Genomic DNA, 19,019 nt, shown 5'->3' on the forward strand with positions numbered 1-19,019 from the left:
TAAAGAAGCATATTCCGAAGCTCTCATTAAATGCAAATAAGGAAATGATTACTATTGCAAACAAAATAATTTTATTAAAAATTATATCCCTCTTCAGATGCATACTTTTATAAACTGTGTGTGTGGATCATGATCAGAGCATGATCATGATCACAGCAATCTTGTTCCAGATTTCCTCTCCATGCAAAATTAAAAAAAAAAGTGCGTTTAATCTTCTATGGATTTAATATGCATGGGGCCAACGGTAGAATTCGACATCTTGTGGCCCCAGGCAGTCCATTTTATGAGATCTTTCTTTTAATAACTGGTAAACTTATTTTCTCATCACAACACTTTTATGTCTTCATCAGCATATTAATGTTTTGTTTTAGAAACTTTGTATGTGAAAATGTGCTTATTTTTTTTTTAATCTTTTTAATAATGCATTATGGAGGACAATGATTAGACAAATAAAAGTTTTGAAAAATCAACCCTAACAATTAATTAAGAATTCCTTTACTTACAAGCATAAACATTAAATATTATGAAAGATTATACAAAAATAATAAATTTCAAAGAAATATTATATTTCATTTATTATTTTACAGGATCTACCAAGTGGAATATAGCATAACCATTAATGAAAAGTTAATATTCCTATATAGTATTAAAAAATTAATTACTTATATTTTAGTTGATGATTTTAACAATTCAGTGAGTACGCCCACAATCATCCTAATCTTTTATCAAAAAATTGTATTTCGTATTTACTTGACAACTATATTAATGATTCTTTTTCATCGGCGTTCTCTTCCGCCCTTCCCCTTTAATAGACCAACCCTAAGCATCTGTGTAGTCGGAAATCCACCCTGAGTGTATGAGGCAATTGGATATAGTGGTGCTTTCATAGTCCAATCGAACTGTCATCAAAAGCAACAATTACGGGAAAAATACATAATAGCATTTTTATGGCTTTATGTCGAGTTGACCACCCAAAACATCTCACCGTATCATGTACTGGATATTGGGCAGGCTTTGGAGAGAGGAGAAGAAACATAGGTTTTTCGAGCTTAAATCAGTTGAAAGCCATAAAAATGTTGTTTTGTATGTTTTCCATGCCAAAGTGTAATTTGATTGATCATTAGCAGATTGAACCAAAGGGGCCGGCATTTCACAGAAAATAAATTCTAATTCGGCATTTTTCTAAAATAAATGGCCTCAATGTATGAGTATTTTGCTATGCAGTAGCTTGATTCCGATTCAATTTTGCTTATGAAATTATACTTACATTGTAAATTTTAACTATCTGTACTGAATCTATTAATTAGTAGTTGGTTTCTAATTTCATAACTGTGTTGTATTGAGGCTCGATTTCTCGTAATCGGAGGGACAGGGTTAATACAGTATTTTTATGCGAATACATTTTACAGGTGATTATTATTTAATATTCTGTGGAAATTTGAGTTATAAGTAATTAATACAACAATCGAGAAATTCTCGCCAAACATTAAAAATGGTTTACTTTATAAATTTTTTGCATATAAAATAAAAAAAAGGGTATACGGAAGTATCAAAGCATGCAAAAAAGAAGAAAAGAATGAGTCCTTTACCACATATTAACCTTTTTGCAAGAAAAGAAAAGAAAAATTATAAGTGTGATATCTACAATAACAGATTTGTATATTTTTTGTTTTTGTTATTACTTGAAAGAAAAGACGAAAAGCGAAGTACATAGTCACTGAAAAATATTTACAATGTCATTTTTATCTCTTGAAAGATAATTTTCTCAAAAATGGCGTAGGTTTTCTACTATATAAATAAAAAAATCTCAACATTCTAATAAAAATAAAAAAAATTAATTTTAAAAAAATATTAGAGTAAAAATTCATTAATTGATTCATTAGGTAGAGTAGAGTAAAATGAATTAAATCTAATTGAAATCAATTGAATTAAATAAATCTCATTAAAATCAATTAAAAATTAATTAAATAAATTTCATTACAAATAAATTAACAAGCTTACTTTATATACTCAAAACAGAAATTTTTATTAACAGTTCAACGATTTAATATTAGAATCTAGAAAAAAAAATCCAATAATTATATCAACTGTGGTGTTGGATCGTTCCTTTTGAATAAGTCTGAAAAAACAATGAAGTGAATTTAAGTATGGTTAGCTTCCTGCTTCCTTCCTGTTACACATCCTCTAAGTTCACAGTTGTTTGATCATCCTCAAAGGAGATTCATTTTTGTGATTTCATTTATTCAAGAAGCAATTAATTGTTGAGTAATTTTCATTAAATTTATAATTCTAAGAAATATTTAAGAAAATGTTAGGGAGTAAAACCTTTTTTATTACATCAAAAGTAATCGATTTTGAAACTTAATCGAATTAAATGTGATCAATTGATCAACAGCTATGGGGTATGAGGAGACTTGGATCATTTCATTAATTAGTTTTAATTAATTTGCGCTTTAATAACATTTTTAATTTACAATATTTATTATTTTTAATAACTCGCACTTTAACAACTTTTAGATTTTACTTCATTTATTACTTTTCAGTAATTTGTCGTTTAATAACTTTTTAATTTGATTTCATTAATTGCTTTTATAAATTTACTGTTCAGTATGTTTTTAATTTTACACATGAGATGATGGTATAAAATGTTGTAGATTTCAAAAACTTCCCTAAAATCTATATATTTTATTATTTTTATTATGTTTAAGAATGTGTATTTATTTCATTATATTAGATTTATAAAATGGATGCCAAGAGATTGCAGAATTTCAGATAACACATGAGTGAGTCGAAACTTGAATTTCCATACTTCCACATAACTCCACTGATAGAAAATCTTTGGAATCGAATCCATATCTACCAGCAAAGCAGATGACATGTCATTACAAAATCAACGCATTCTCTTAGCTGATTCAAAACGGTGAGTAAAATCCAAAACGTTTTGCATAAAATAAAAATTATGATATGCTTTCATCATTTGAAACAAAATATTTGAAGATCTGACTATCTGAACTGAAATTTCCGAAATTAGGCTTACGCCTTTCCTTAATAAGATAGCAAAAGACAAATAGGATGTCTTAAAATGGATGGAGAAAGTGTTACATTTTATGCTTTACATTTTACAAAAATATACTATGTGAAGATAAATATATATAATATTATAAACAAAGTAAACATATCTCCGCTTTTCCTCAACAAAGACTCATGGAGGGCGAGATATGACGAAGAAATCGATTTATAAATTGAACAGCTTTTTGAAATCATAATTGATTTTATGTAATATCCAGTCACCTAGAAAATGAGTCTTGATTTATTATTGCTATTTTTCTATGCAATGCGTAAGATATTTTCAAATATCTGATATATTTTTTCATTATGTTTGTTCTGTTCTGTTATTTTGTTTTGTTTTGTTTTTTCAAGTTTATCTTGTCGAGATTCCGTTTCGACAAAAAAATGGATTTCTCGACCCTACGTGAATTTTTTTTGCGATCCGTTTGCAGCAATATTTCATGGTAAACTGATACATCAGAAACTTGCAATGAAAAACAGAATGGTTGATGTTTAAATATGTATTTAAGTTAATATTGCAATTAATTAAAAAGATAAAAACATTTGGAAATACTTCAATATTTTAGGTGCATTTTCCTTTTTCATATTAACAGAAATAACAATAAATGTCTAAAATAAAATGCGTGAGTTAATTAAGAGATAAAATAAATTCGCAGTTCAAAGAGTTAAATAGAAAAATATAATAGATTTTCAAGCAATGAACCAAGGATAAGCAGCTTGAATTTATTTAAAATTTAGTCAATATATTCAGAATAATTATATTGACTCCATGAATTGGTGTTTTTCGCGATTTTTACTAAATTGGTGGATACTCAAGTCAGTTAAGATTGTCGCAATTCGAAAATGCATATACATGATACATTTGAGATCGAAATCCATAATTAAGAAGCCCTGATCTATGATTTTAGTTTCATGCAGAGTCTCCCGATAATAAATACAGTCTTTTATCCTCTTGACCTACGAATTTCGTTAAAACCCTAATTAAATGGCATTTGGGATATTTATTATCATTTTAGTTCCTAAAATAATATAAGGGCATTTGCGAAATTGTTGCGTTTTTAAGCGATTTTTGCATTTCAAATTACTTAATACTTAATTGCAAATTAAAAATTAAAAATTCACCAATCCCATGTGAGAGTCAGATTCGTCATTGCATGCGAAGGAGTTAAAATATGCAATTTAAAGAAATTTATATTAATTTTTGATAGCACCAAAAACTTAGAGGAAATTATTTATGATGCAATGCAATTAAAAAAACCATACATTCTTAACACAACAACTTCAGTTTCAGGTGGGATTTTACAAATATAAGTCCTTTAAATCGCTTGTTATTTTGTGCAGCTTTGTGAAATTAAAGGAGAATCATCTGTATTTTGCGATACTAGAAATAGCCACACGCCTACGAAATAGTCTCTGCAGTGCAGAATTATCAGTAGCACCCCCGCACCATTTTTACATGCAGAATATTAAATAACTAAGCTTTTAGCTCTAGTAAAATATGATGGGGATCAATTGCCAGAGGTGCATTTTAAGTAGAGGGGCATTTTTTGCATTTTGGGACGCATTAAATAACCCTGCATTTCCGATACAGTCCCTGCAGAATAGAAACTACCCGTTACAATAAAGCCATTGATCCTTTACCCCGCGTAACGATACAGTCAACAAACAGAACGGGAATTATGCCTTTCAGTATTCTAATCGGTTATTTTACCGTGTTCTCCGTTATTTAATGCTTACTTCACGTCAGCGCTCTCTCCTTAAAACCGTCACAAAAGCATTTGGCTGTCTAATTATGGATGTCAACCGTTTTTAGATTTATTCAGACAAGCGTAGCTGTCTTTCCAATCTAATAATTTCAACAAGCTGGCGAGCGAAATTTTATGCGTTTCATCATTTTCTTCCAGGATTTCTCTCCCTATCTTCTTCCTCCGTCGCGCATGCGCGTCATTTACAGTCCTCGAATGTCATAAAACCGGGTAGGCTGCTTTGTTTACTGTCATTCCCTATCTGATGCTTTCCCTGCAATTTTGTCCCTATTCCGGAATTTTCGCTCTGCGTAAAGGTAAGATGTTTTTGAAACCTTCAATCACCTGCTTTGAATGATTGACAAAGTAGTAATAATTGGTTCATTGCTCGATTAAAAGGTGCGACTTATTTTTATCGTTAGAACAGAAGCTGTAGTAAATTGCAAGATAAGGAATTATACTGTGAATTCTGCGTGCGTGCGTGCATTTTTCTAATGCGTCATTTAAAGAAATGTATAAGAAATATCATGTAGTTTTTTTTTGTGATTTTATGACACTTGATAAAGTAGTGAAACAATATTTTAAGGAACAAAAAATAATAAATAAATATATATATGGATGTTTCCTTCAAATATAAATAATGCATATGGCAGTGTTATATAACTAGGGAAATAATATTGTAATTAAATGAAGAAGATAACATTAATGATGTTAAGTAATAGCTGAAAATAAAATTTAACAATATTATTCGTTAAAAAGATGTGCATACTAATTCCAGCTATCTAGCAATAAATTTTAACAACTTTATCTAAATAAAAATTATGTTTAATAAATCTATCTAAAAGAACATTTATAACGTTCTAAACTAAAATTTAGCAACATTAGTCGCTAAAAAGATGTGTATACTAATTCCAACTATCTAACAATAAATTTTTTCTCAAATCCTCAGTATTTTTTTGACACATTTACGTAACTGAAACAAAGCAAATTGTTCAAAATATGAAACACGTTTAATATTCCTAATTTATAAATTTTTAGAGTTTTAGTAGTGAATTACTTATTTTTTCAAATACAAATTCAAATGTACTATTACAAATGTATGTACAAAAGTGATTTTTCTTTGAATCATTGATATTTTAGTTTAAAAATTTGTAGGTAATATTATTTTTGAGTTTTTATTTTCCCATATTAGATTGATGACTCAAAGTTCAAATAAATTTGCAGGTTAAAAGAAAAACCGCGGGTAAACCCTCCCCCCTTTCCTCATCCTTAGATAATAGAAAGTTTAAAAATGAAAACCGAAGTAGAAGTGTCATATTCATCATAAAATACTAGCATGCATTCTGCCATTCTTTAAAGTTCTCGCTTTCTTATCTTCAGGAGAAAGGCAGCTAATAAATAGTTCCGACCTACTTTAGAATATCCCAAAGGTATATTTACTTTGGACTTAATCTGGTAAAGCTATTTTCAAACTAGGCTTGAAACGAAAACAACAACAAATATTGAAAACTTGAAAACAAAAATTACGCAACAAAAAGTATAATTTACTTTTTTCGTGTGTTGCAAAATATCGAAGACCGATCTGGCTCTCTGCAGTTTAACACAACATATAAAGCTACAAAAATTCATTTCTATCGTTATGACAATCGCTTGATGATGTTTTTATTGATTGTGCTAAGTATTTGAATTGGACTTAAGCATTAGTTTAATGTCATTTGTAGAAATATTGATTACAGTCTTTTTTATAGCCTACATGCAATACTTACTTTTTTTTGGGTTGTAATTAAGTTCATTATTGTGCTCACTACCGTTACATGGCTTGTCACCATTATTCCAGGCCCAAGAAACACCTGTTTTTCTTTTTGTGATACTGAATCTAATTGTCAAATTACAATGGGATGTGTCGTAAATATAGACTCCCTGATCGATGCCCATGAATATTAAATGAAGTCTTATCTAATGCTCAAATTACAAGCATGAAAACGACTTTTTATCACATGTTTGCGTGTATAAACAATCCTATTGTCCTGTAATTGTTAGTAGCATGCGTGTCAATAGATAGAAATCCATCTGCTGTAGTATTCAATTTCTTGAACATATTCTATTTCATTATATAGATTTAATGCATTCATTCGATAATTCGATTTCTATAATGATTCCTCCTATTCTCTAATCAAGAATTTTGAGAGAAATGTTTATTCGCGTGTGTGGGTGGTTTGTTTGTAACTTTTTATTATATGCGTGTTTATAAAAGAAACATACCACTTGTTCTGGTATTTGAATTCTCAGAGACATCGGTTAAATATTATTTACAAAGAATCGCCAATCACACATCATTTTAGCTTACTAGAAGAGAGTTTAATACAAGCTTCTCCTTAATATTGTTGTATTAATGACCAGATTTCCTGGGTCATTAGACTTGTTGGCAATAATATGATTAATAATTTGGAATCCTGAATTTTGATAGTCGGATTTGTAATACTTATTAATACCGAGTGGAAATTAATTAGCTAATTTTAATTTTACATAAAAAAAATGAAAAAAAAAATTCTCTTCCTGTTATTTCTGATACTTTTATTTCTCCTGTTCTTACTTAAGTTGGTTAAAGAAGCTGATATGGATCCCGGTAAGTTTAAAATATATTCACTTTATTTTAAAAACATTTCCGAATTTCTTTGATTATACCTTTTCATATGAAATAAAAATAAAGTGGTAACAAATCGAGTTCTTGTTTACTATCATCCCATTGTGCGTTTTTTCCTTACATGGCTCTAAGTCTTCAAACATGTTTCTAACTTGCTGCTTAATCGAAAAACACTGATAGGTCATGAGGTTTCATTTTTATAGTGTCACTTAATAAAATAAAAAAAAATGGCAATTTTAATACCATATATCTTGTGTGATTATATTCACAATAAATATTTATGCACTATCATGTGCTTGTTTTGATTTGAATTGTGCTGTTAGTATTAAAAACTTTTTTTTTTCTTTATCAAACTCTGAAATGAGCCATTTAATTAAAATTTATGTATGCATATTTTTTCTTGTAATGAAATGTGATGCCATAAATATTGTTTGTCATTCCAAAATATTTAGTACTGATCGTAAATTTGTTAATAATTGCGCTAAGTACAATATAATGAAATATTCAGATTGAGTATCTTAACCATAATCATTCAAATAAAGATGTTTTAAATGTTATTAAATAATTTATAGATCAAATAATGAAAATATTATTCATGAGTAAGAAATTTTAATCCTGCTGTTATCATGATTTCATAAATTTCGTCATAAGCTTTTCTCCAAAACAAAGCACATTTCTGTACATATGTATTTATAATTTGTTGTTACTCATGAGATCTCACTATACGCTATAATAAAGAACAAGTTTGTAATAAACAACAACAAAATTAAAGTACACAGCAACTATATATGACTATCAAAGGGTTCGATGTTCTCTTAATCATGTTTAATTGTTATCCTGGCACGATGTTTAATTAATATCAACTACCTATTTTGTTGCTTATATTTCATGATTTATGTATAGTTGCAGTTTTTGTGCAATAATGGCAATGCAAAGTGCACATAAATTGAAAAAAAAAACAGTTATGTTAAAAATTATCTCTAAAAGAATTGCTAAATTTTTTAATATGGCGCTTAACTATTATTCTTTACTCTCCTGACTCAACAATGTTTACATAAAGGTAATTTATGCAAACAATATTTATCCAATCAAAATTACTAGAAAAATATAAACATCGTATTGCTAGCATAATATAATTATTTTAAAACGGGAACATCGCAATCATGAAATTGGAATAATTTAGTGGAATTGGGTTAATAAAGCTATCATGCTAAATATGTTATTAAACAAAAATGAATTTTCTAGTATAACACAGTTTATCAGAAGTGCTAACATATACAATGTAAAAAAAGATATCTTGATTGGAAAAAGGATTTTTTTTTTCTTTTTTTTTGAAATTTCCTGAAAGAAAAGAAATCGTTGATACCGAACTTCTCATAATAGCTCTTCCAAAAATAATCTTGGAATTAAAGTGTTATTTTTCTCTGTCTAATCATTTCTATCTATAGTTTAACAAAGTGTGAAGATGTTGATTAACGGAAAAACATTCTGCGTCATTGTTACATAAAATTAAGAATATATGTTCAATAAATGAGCTATTAATAATTCTTATAAAAAATTCAAACATTATTTATATCATGATTTTGAAGTAAGGAAATAAATAAAATTTTATTGTTATTGTATGCTATATTTAGATTATCTATGTAGATGAATTATGAAATTGTTTATGTTTGAACCAAGTATTTCGGAGATTTTGCAAAATGTGTAAGAGAAGAAATTTTTCTTAAGAAAGGATAGTGGAAAAAAAGAAAAATTATCCGAGAAACACGAACGCAGGTTACGAAGAATAGGGTGATTTAAATCAAAGATAACTTCGATAAATTAGCTGTTTTGTTTACGGAATGATTCAAGGGTCTTTTGTTTTTATGAAAATCGGAGCGTACTTTGGGCTTTACTCAAGTATTCTGGAATGAAGACAAATATGCTGGCAAGACTTTCCCCTCCGCTTGGTTGAATTTATTAATATAAATGTTTTCTAGAATTTTTTAGCTTAAATTTAATATGTTCAAGTTTTATTATTTAAAAAAAAAGTTTATTGAGTCATTAGTGGATAATGATTCCGTTAAAAAAATTAAAAATAATAATAAAAAAAATACAATTCTGGGGAGATTAATGAATATAATATTCTTTCCCTCTTTCTTTATAAACTATGTGGAATTGAACAGAAGCAAAACAAATGGTCGCTTTATAAATAAAAAATATTGATTATAACAATATTATGTTTTAATCAACGAAACGCACACTATTAAAGTATTAAGAGGCTACCGTATTATAAAACACAAAGTTGAATTCATTTTTTGATGGTTAATTGCTAATATTGGAGCTAATCTGTATTCGATAAGTTGTAACTGCAAATATTTGCATTATTACTTTGACAATGTAAAAAATATAACAGAAATGACCTCATGCTTAGAATGAGAAATCAGGAGAAAAAATTTAGCTTTAATTTAAGACAGGATATTGCTTAGATACCTATGATTGGACAATCTATACGCAAACATATATCCATATTATTTTTATCTATGTTATTAATGAAATTTTATTAATATACAGTTGCTTACTTCCTTCATTTTATTTATTTTTTGCGTCAAATTTATTCCTAACCATTTTATTAAATCCCTTACAAATTGTGAATTTCTTTTCTTTCCTCTTTAATGATCCTTAACTCTTTTTAATGGTTCTTTATCTTATATATTTTTAATCTCGTCCCTATTATATTTATCTACTTCATTCACATGTTCATACACTATAATGATACACATCCCGTATTGAATTTGAAAGTATATCTAGATACTTTATGAAATAAATATCCATATTTATTCACTTTCTGTCCCACTTTCTTCCTCCCTTTCTCAAGTAATTTATCTACCCTCCATCTTTCACATCATTTTCTCTTTCACCAAGTAATCCCTCCTTTGTGTATTCCTTCCAAAGCTAACGACCAAAGCAATCGTTAACATTATTTCCCTGGCCAAAATGCATTCCGCATTAATTGAATTATTATTAAGATTGCGCAGGAACTTCAAATGCTTCAACAGACAGGAGCTGTTTATGTATTCAATTATTGATGCTGGTCTTTTCTAAAAAATAGAACAATATCTGCTAAGGCTGCCGGCTGGTGGAGCGTGGACTTAACGTTTAGCAGACAGCAAATCAATGAAAGGGATGTTCCGAAACAGGCGCATGCGTCATAGGTAAACAGGAAGGGGAATACTTCCCATCTCTGTAGAGCGGATTCTTTTCAATTTTATCAAATTAAGAGAACATGAACCATATAAAATCAGATTCTTTTTAACCAATTTTTGATCACTGATTCATCTAGCTCAGTAGCTAATTTGTTTACTGGACCCTTTTCCCTATGTTTTTTCTCCTAAACTTCCTCCATCTTGAGACTCCCCTCTGACCTTGAATAGAGTAGGGTTCAAACCGTCTGAGCATTTCACCTTGACCTTTAGAATGGCGGCTCACATTTCAGAGACACAGCTAATAAATATATGAAAGGCATCGGGCGTCAAAAATAGAATAGAACAAAACTGTCATGGAGAACGATTGTTTTATGACCTGTAGTTAAGGAATTACGAATTTCAGAAAACATATTGATTGTCGTTAAATGGAATAAAATATACCATTTTGGCATTTTAAACGTATTTGATTCCCTTTTCTAATAAAGACATTGGGAGGTCCGGATTAATAAATAGGCAAAGTAGATAACTGCTTAGCGCTCCGGAACATGAGGAAGGCGAAACCACGAGATTTTTTTGCAATATTTTCAGAGTAATTTAATTTTGCCTTTTTATTGAATCCACAAAAGTCGTCACTTGAGCTTATTCAAATTAAAATAAAATATCATTTAAATTTGGAGTATTATTTATTCTAACAACATTCTTAATTAATAAATTTTTTAAACATTTTATATTACATTACTTTGCAATTCTAAAAAAATGTTACTTTATAATTTAAAAAAAGTTCGGTTCTATAACTAAGCAGAATTTAGATTATATTAAAAAATTGTCTTTTTTAAAACTATTTTATTGAACATTACTTTTAATTTTAAATTCTTTTAATATATGATCTAGTAAAATCACTTATTTCAGTTTGTAAGAATTTGCTGTATAAAATTGTTTATCTGGTGATTAAATAAAAATCAGTACAAATATATTTTTGGAAGTTGGGAAGAGGACCTCAAGAGATTTCTACTTCCTAAGGGACCCTTAGAGTTCTTAATCCGGTCTTGGCATTGTGGTACAAGAAATTAATCATTAATAAAAACTCTATAACACTATTTATGCTTGTCTTTCATACTTAATGCTCATGACTCTTTAATTTCAGTGATAAATCCAAAAAATATATGAATAACATCATGGGCTTAAAACGGAACTGAACAAAACTACCCTTAAAATGTTTTAAAACCAGCAATTTAAGTTAAAATGATGGACGTATCAAAGAAAACTTACCATATTTTAAAAGAAAAGAATTTTTTTTTTATATCGCTTGAACTATAGAATATACAGATTCAAACTTTAATTACAATGAGGTATGAAATAAACTATTGATGAAAGTTATAAAGGTAATTTAAGGAGAGATATTATCAGGAAAAAAAAAAGACAAGCAGCTTGTAGACAATTTTTTAACGTAAATACAGAAATTATTCAACAGGGAACTCTAAAGGAAGGAAAATTGTGACTTAATATTTATTCATGTAACAGCTAAACCTCATTCACATATTTTTTGTCGGGTAAAGCATAATATTGCATTTTAATTAGCTTATCGAATAAGGCAAAGTGAAACAAATCCTTCTGAATTGTCATTTCGCTCATAACATTACAATAGGTAACTCAATGAAATGAGGTCATAAACCATTTTAACAATTTTCTGATAAGAACTAACACGATTTTACTTTAGCTTGATTATTCTTATACCGCTATTTATTAAACATATCGCGTAATGGGTTAAAAAAATGGGGCAGAGTCTTTTCATTGCATGGGACATTTTAATGATCTATTATGAATCATTTTATTATTATTATATTCTTTTTTTTTCTTATGAAATTTTATACTATCAAAAGATTGTGTGCTGAATTTATTTATTTATAAATTTCTAAAAACTTTGCTAAAATTTTTATATTTAACCTTTTAAGACGGAATTGTCTCTTATTTTACGCTGATGGCTTTCTTTGGATCACTTAGCAAAAACAGAGATATTTGCTTTCGAATTTAAGCTAAGCGTATTATGACTCTCAGGAGAAGAAATATATCTTTTATAAAAACAAAGTTGTGATACTTATTCAAATGAGAAAAAACTAGGTACTATAAACATAAGTACTACGATCTAACAATGAAGGCTTAAAGAAAGAAGACGTTAAAGATAAATAAAACAATTGTTTTTCAGATAAATAAAAAGCAATTTTTAAGGCAAAAATCTCCTTCAAATCAGAAAAGAAAAACTGTTTTTGAATATATTTTTTTTTAAATTTTCAAAACAATAAATACATTAAGAAAAAGACTAACAAAGCAGAGGCAAAAAAAAAAAAAATAATAATAATAGCATTTAATGAACTAATGGAAAAGACTGATACTTGAAACTAACGTGCACCCACCCATGTCTTAAAAGATCTGATTCATACTTTAAAATATTATCGCGGAAGTATTGATTCATCTCGCTCATTGTCACGATTTCGAATGTGCAGGCGATTAATATCGAATTTTGAAAGGAAAATAATGGATTCACTGCTTATTTCACGGTGAAAAGTGTTTTCTGTCCTAAAAAATGATACCATGACAGGAATGAAGAATTGCCTGAAAATTCGGACAGTGGCGTTGTATCAGGGAGAACTAGAACAAAGCTATCGATCGTCGGGGGTGGGGAGTTAGGAGATTTGGAGCACCATCGATTTTTCTTTTGGAAAGATTTATTTTTGAGAGAAAAAGAGTTTGATCTAAATCACTTCTAACCTCATATCTTAACACATCCTTCCTTAGTGGTTTCACCATGACACCACTCTTCCACAACAAACGCTTTGCTGTCACATTTCCAATATACGAGACTGAAACATCTTATAATGTGACACCAATATAAAATCGGAACTTGTGATCTATATATTTTGATTTTTGTTATCCTTTTCATGTTGAAAAATTTCACAAAATGGTGTTCTCATTACCTAATATTAATTACTTTTTTTATAAGTTTGATTTAACACTAAATTATTTGAAAGGCCACAAATTTTATAAAATATTCTAGAAATGCAGTAATAATGTTTTTTTCACAGTAGCGAAGGATGTTTAAAACGATTTTAAGACCTCTTTTGAGGAGAAAATAAAGAAAACAGCTAGTGCTCACGTGATGCCTATCTGTTGCAATTGATTTTTGAAATCTATTGCGCATTTTATAAGAAGTAAATGGACGTGATGCCGTAGCAAAATGTGAAACAATGAGCAATTAGATGTTAGATAATTTGCACAGTAATTTTTTTCACAGTTATATTTTTTATATTTTACAAAAACATTACGTAGATTCCCTTTGTGAAAGTTGGATAGTGATGAATGTACTCTCATAAAAAAAGTTAAGCAAATACGAGTTACATATTAACCTAAATAATATGAAAAATGTAACAAAAATAATTAAGGGTAGTTATTTAATACTGAGAAATTTTAGAACACTTCAAAAAAACGCGAATTACAAAAATTATAAGTCTCAGTATAATTGCAATCAATACTTTGCCTTATAAAAGAAACAGTAACAGCAGCAGTAGTTGCCCATTATTTTTTAGATCTTCCTTTTTGGAAATAAAAGAATATCTCAAGAAAGATTGAGGTAACTTTAGAATACATTGTATTCTGTTCTGTACATCTAAATTCAGCACATGAAAGGTAATTAGCTACAAATAATAAGATATTAATTTTAAAATGATACAAATTTTGATTTTTTGTTAATTTATTCATTTTATACCCTATGCATTGAAGAAATTACCAATACAACATCATACTTCCAATCTTTATAAGAGTAATGATTTTCCTTTATATTGTAGTAGTATAAACAATTAAAATTGCATTTATACAACATTTTTGAAGTTATTCTATTCAAATAAATCTAGATAAAAAAAAAAGATGTATTTTTATGTTACCATGATTAGTATCATATTATAGTGCTTGTGTACTATAGCATTCTTGCATTAATTAACATTCTTTTCATTGATGCGGCAAACACTTTCCTTATGCACAAGGGTTGGTAAAATTGTTGCACAACCTTGTCTAGAATTTAATCTCCTTGTGGAACTGATCTGTCTATCCTGTAATTACCCAGAAAATATTACTTTCCTGACTAAGTAAGGATAAGAATAGTATTCCTACGGGTTGCCACATAGGAAGAGAGATCCTATCTTTTAACGACTTATGATAAAGACGGACATATTCCTTTTCCTTGATAAAATCCCTATTGTGAGAAGATGTTTCATATTTTTCTACTTTATTATTCTAAACTTAGCTAAACTCCGAACTTTTCTGAAAGGCTTGATTCATAAAATATGAATAAATTCAGATTTTTATTGTTATGAAATAATTGTTATGAAACTCAGTTTCAAAAATTATGAGTTCCTGAGATCCTATGAAGGAAATAAATTATTCAATAGAAAGGCACTTCTTTTGTTGAAATTTTTTTTTACTGTTTATTTTTAATGTGCATTTCTCAGACGGAAGACCATACTTCCATAACTCTGAAAAGAGCTAGTTTAACATGCATATACTGAAGGGAAAAAGAATGATTTACTAGTCAAATTTTCCAGACTAAAATATATTCATGAATATGTAAACAGCCAAGTCTACAAAAGATTTTTGAATAAGTTGCCACTTATTTCTTTCAATTTTTATAAAGAAAGCTGCAAGCGTGAGCACGAGAACAAGCACACGGGTGAGAAATAGAAACTTAATTTTTCAAAAGAAATATAAATCACAATGTTAGGGTGCAAACAATTTTTTTTTTTGGGGGGGGGGAGGATTTAATCTAGAACAGTAAAAATGATTGCTCATTTGGAGTCTGTCACTGAAACATAAGTTTTAATTTTTTACATTTAAAAGTACTACCTTAATTGTTCATGATTTGTAAATAATCATAAATATGACCTTCATTTGTTTAAACATATTATAAGGTCCTTGGAATAGGAAAAATGATCGACGAACATGAATTAAATAGAGTCACGTGATCTTAGCCATATGACAAATGTAACAGAGTATGATATTTAACATCTAGTTACTCATAACTCATATTGTGCTTTGACGACAAGTCCTTTTTATCCTCCAGTAAAATGCTTAATGGATTAAATAAAATTACTATGTCGAATTTGACGTATATCACATGAAAAAGAATTAATTCCATTATTTTGGGAGTTCTGAAAAACTCAAGAATTAAACAGCGAAATTTCTGGAAGCTACGAATGACTTTTATGATATTTTCTCAACGCAAGTGCGCGTACGAGATAAATAAGCGTTGATAGATTATTCGTAGATTATGTTTTTGAAGTAGACAAATAAATACCAAAACGTAAGAAATGTTATAAAGGATGTCTTTTCTCATATTTTATCAATGCAATAATTATTTCATTCAGTGTGCATTCTTTCCAATGTGTTTCAAATGCGTGTTAAGGATATGTCGAATGGTTAGAATACATGCATCTCCATGTGATGAAGAAGGAGGAGAAAACATTAAATATACTAACATCGAAACTCAATGGGACGTAATTCAGAATATTAAAGAACAATTCCGCACGAACATTTTTGTTGGCATACATTTCAACATACTGAAAAAGATTCACGCAAAAATTCCACTGAATATTTAAAGCTATATGCATTAACTGTATTAATATTTGTTCATAATAATTTGATAATAATTTCTCCTATCTCACTTATAATTCATAGTCAGTATGTATCACGAATTATTGAATTATATTTATAGTAGGGGTTGATCACTATTTCCGTGAACATATGCCTGTTCTTATGTTTTGAAATGCCTACTACTGAGTAACTTCTAATTCTTCTAAACAGGGATTACCAGAATTCCAACCACTCGATTTATTTAAAGGATAGACTTTAGGATTCAAGGATATACTTAATAAGGGCATACTTAATAAGCAAAGAAAGTCAGAATGCCTTAAGTCAGAATCGTGAATAAACATGAGCGCATATTCAAGCGAAGAATCGTAAACATTAATTTGCGCCGAGCAAGTTTAAAAATAGGAGGCGCAATATAATTATCGAGCTGGCTGCAGTACAGCTGGATAGAATTTTTGGCAAATCTCACTCAGTCGCGTTAACATTAACTAAAAAAAAAGTTAAAGATATGGAGATTTATGCAGTGAGCTTTTTGATACATTGGCTCTGTCTGTTTTGGTTACGAGGCTATTTAAAACCGCGATGTTTCAAAAAGAAACAAAATTGCATTTTGATAATATGATTTGTAATAAAACTGGCATCGAAAGCAGATGACAAATTATTTTCAAACAGAAGTTTTTAAGAGAAATAAAAAATAAGACATTGCATTTATAATACTTGGTAATAAATTTCAAATGGTGAGAATGAGCTTTATATGATCATGTGTGCTTTTCAAACAACTTTTCAAACTGCGAAGAAATAATCCATTTGAAGTAATAAAACTAATAAAGGAAAGAAATGTCAATTTGTAATAAAGCTGATACCATATTGGAATGGTGAAATGTATACATAAAAAAAAGCAAGAAACTTCTTACAAGAGATAAAAGGAAATGTGAGGAATTTATTATCTTTAACGACAAATAGTGACAATAAAAACACAATGGACTTGGGCTACTTTTTAAGCTGAATGTTCCATTTCTAATGTTTCTTTGAAATAAAACTTCAAAATATATCGAAATGATCTTGTAGGAAACAATAAAACTGTTATTACGGTAGAATGTTTGTTTGAAATAAAACTGTCATCATGAATAGAAGATGAATTATTGAGACAAAGACACTTTAAATTTGAAAAAAAAAAAATGTATTGAATTTATTTTACTTAAAAACAAATATAAAGTAAATTTATATAAGCTGCTTTTTTTACTCGAATTTCGTAATATTTCTAATGTTGCTTATAATACTTCTTTTAATTACAACTATTCAATAAATTTCGAAATTGTTTTGTATAAAATAATAAAGCTAATAATGCAGCCGGATGTCAAATTGTGACAATATTAACATAATAATCGGATAATGAAATTGCGAGAAAAATAAACTTTAAAAAGAAGTATTAAGAAATGAGATAATTTATTATATTTTAATAACAATTAGGAAATAGATAGGGTTGCTATTTTAATCGCAATCATTTCTAATACTTTCTAATGCTACTCTTAAAAATAACATTATTCAAGATTATCGAAATAACTCAATCGAAAATCTATTTGATTAAATTAAAAGTCTAAATAAAAAACTTAATAAAATTGAAAAGACTTTAATAAAATTGTAAAGAGAAATATTTCAGTCTACTTTATTCGCTGACTTACACTCTAAACTTCAATAAGAAATATCAAGCACTAAGTACTTTATACAATGAATGAAAACTCACATATAAAGTAATAACTTTATATAAGCAAGGAATACAAAATGATTTCAGCAAGTTATACGTATATTACATGAAAATCATGTATGCATAACCATTATACAGCTATTTTGGAACATGTTATTTTGCAACTTTGTTACAGTTTTCGTATCTGTTCTGATAAGAATACATTCCAGATAGAAGAAAAATAAATCCTTATCTGTTTTCTGGAAGAATATTTTTCTGCCGCAAATTCAGTTTATAAATAGCAATTTGAATGGAAAAATGAAGATACAACTCAAAATTCTTAAAAATAGCAACCAGAAAAAGTAAAAACATAATATTTTCATATAAAGGAGGAGTTTCACTGAAATTAATTATCGCACATAAAAAAAAGGAACATCGAAATGGAAACACAATGTATAGATGATTTCTGAAAGTATATGTAACGGTTATTAATATCTTCAAGAAAGAAAACGATAGATATATGAATGTTACATTTTATATACTCGTATAAGGTAAGATAATAGTTCCTGACCAAGGACAGTTATGAAACCAAACTTATGCTATATTTATGGCCATTTCTCCTGTTCTTTCCATCAGAAACTGTCCATATTTCATTTATATTTGTTAGCAGGTGCACTCAAGATAAGTCATAACCATTTCAGATAGATAATAAAAAATATTCGTCTTGGCCTTAACAAGTCTTCAAACAGACAAAAAACACCTGCATTTCGCAGAACAAAACCTCCCAGTAAGAGGATCAAAAATAGATTTTATGAGAGGGCTTTCAATATGGCAAAAACAAAACAAGAGGAAGAAAACAGAATTTTGGACATTACTCAATTGTTACCATAAATAAATGTTTCCCATAAATAATTGTAAAGATTAAAAGAAAAAAACTGCAACTAAATTTTTAAAAAATGTTTTCTGGTGCATATTTTACCTATCAACTAAAACGGATTGAAGAAACGGATAAAATATTCCCATTTTAGTATAAAAGCATTCCGAAATTATAAAAAATG

General features: G+C 28.5%; 1 protein-coding gene across 1 annotated transcript in view; it reads left to right on the forward strand.

The window, feature by feature from the left end:
• Nucleotides 1-5,042: 5,042 nt before the first annotated feature.
• LOC129958528 (uncharacterized) overlaps nucleotides 5,043-19,019 on the forward strand; it is a 41,706-nt gene continuing 27,729 nt past the window's right edge. The window contains exon 1 of the mRNA XM_056071062.1: nucleotides 5,043-5,131. The gene's annotated coding sequence lies outside the window, so the exon portion shown is untranslated. The remainder of the gene's footprint in view (nucleotides 5,132-19,019) is intronic.

The sequence above is a fragment of the Argiope bruennichi genome, chromosome X1 (genome assembly GCF_947563725.1).
Source record: "Argiope bruennichi chromosome X1, qqArgBrue1.1, whole genome shotgun sequence".
Taxonomy (NCBI): domain Eukaryota; kingdom Metazoa; phylum Arthropoda; class Arachnida; order Araneae; family Araneidae; genus Argiope; species Argiope bruennichi.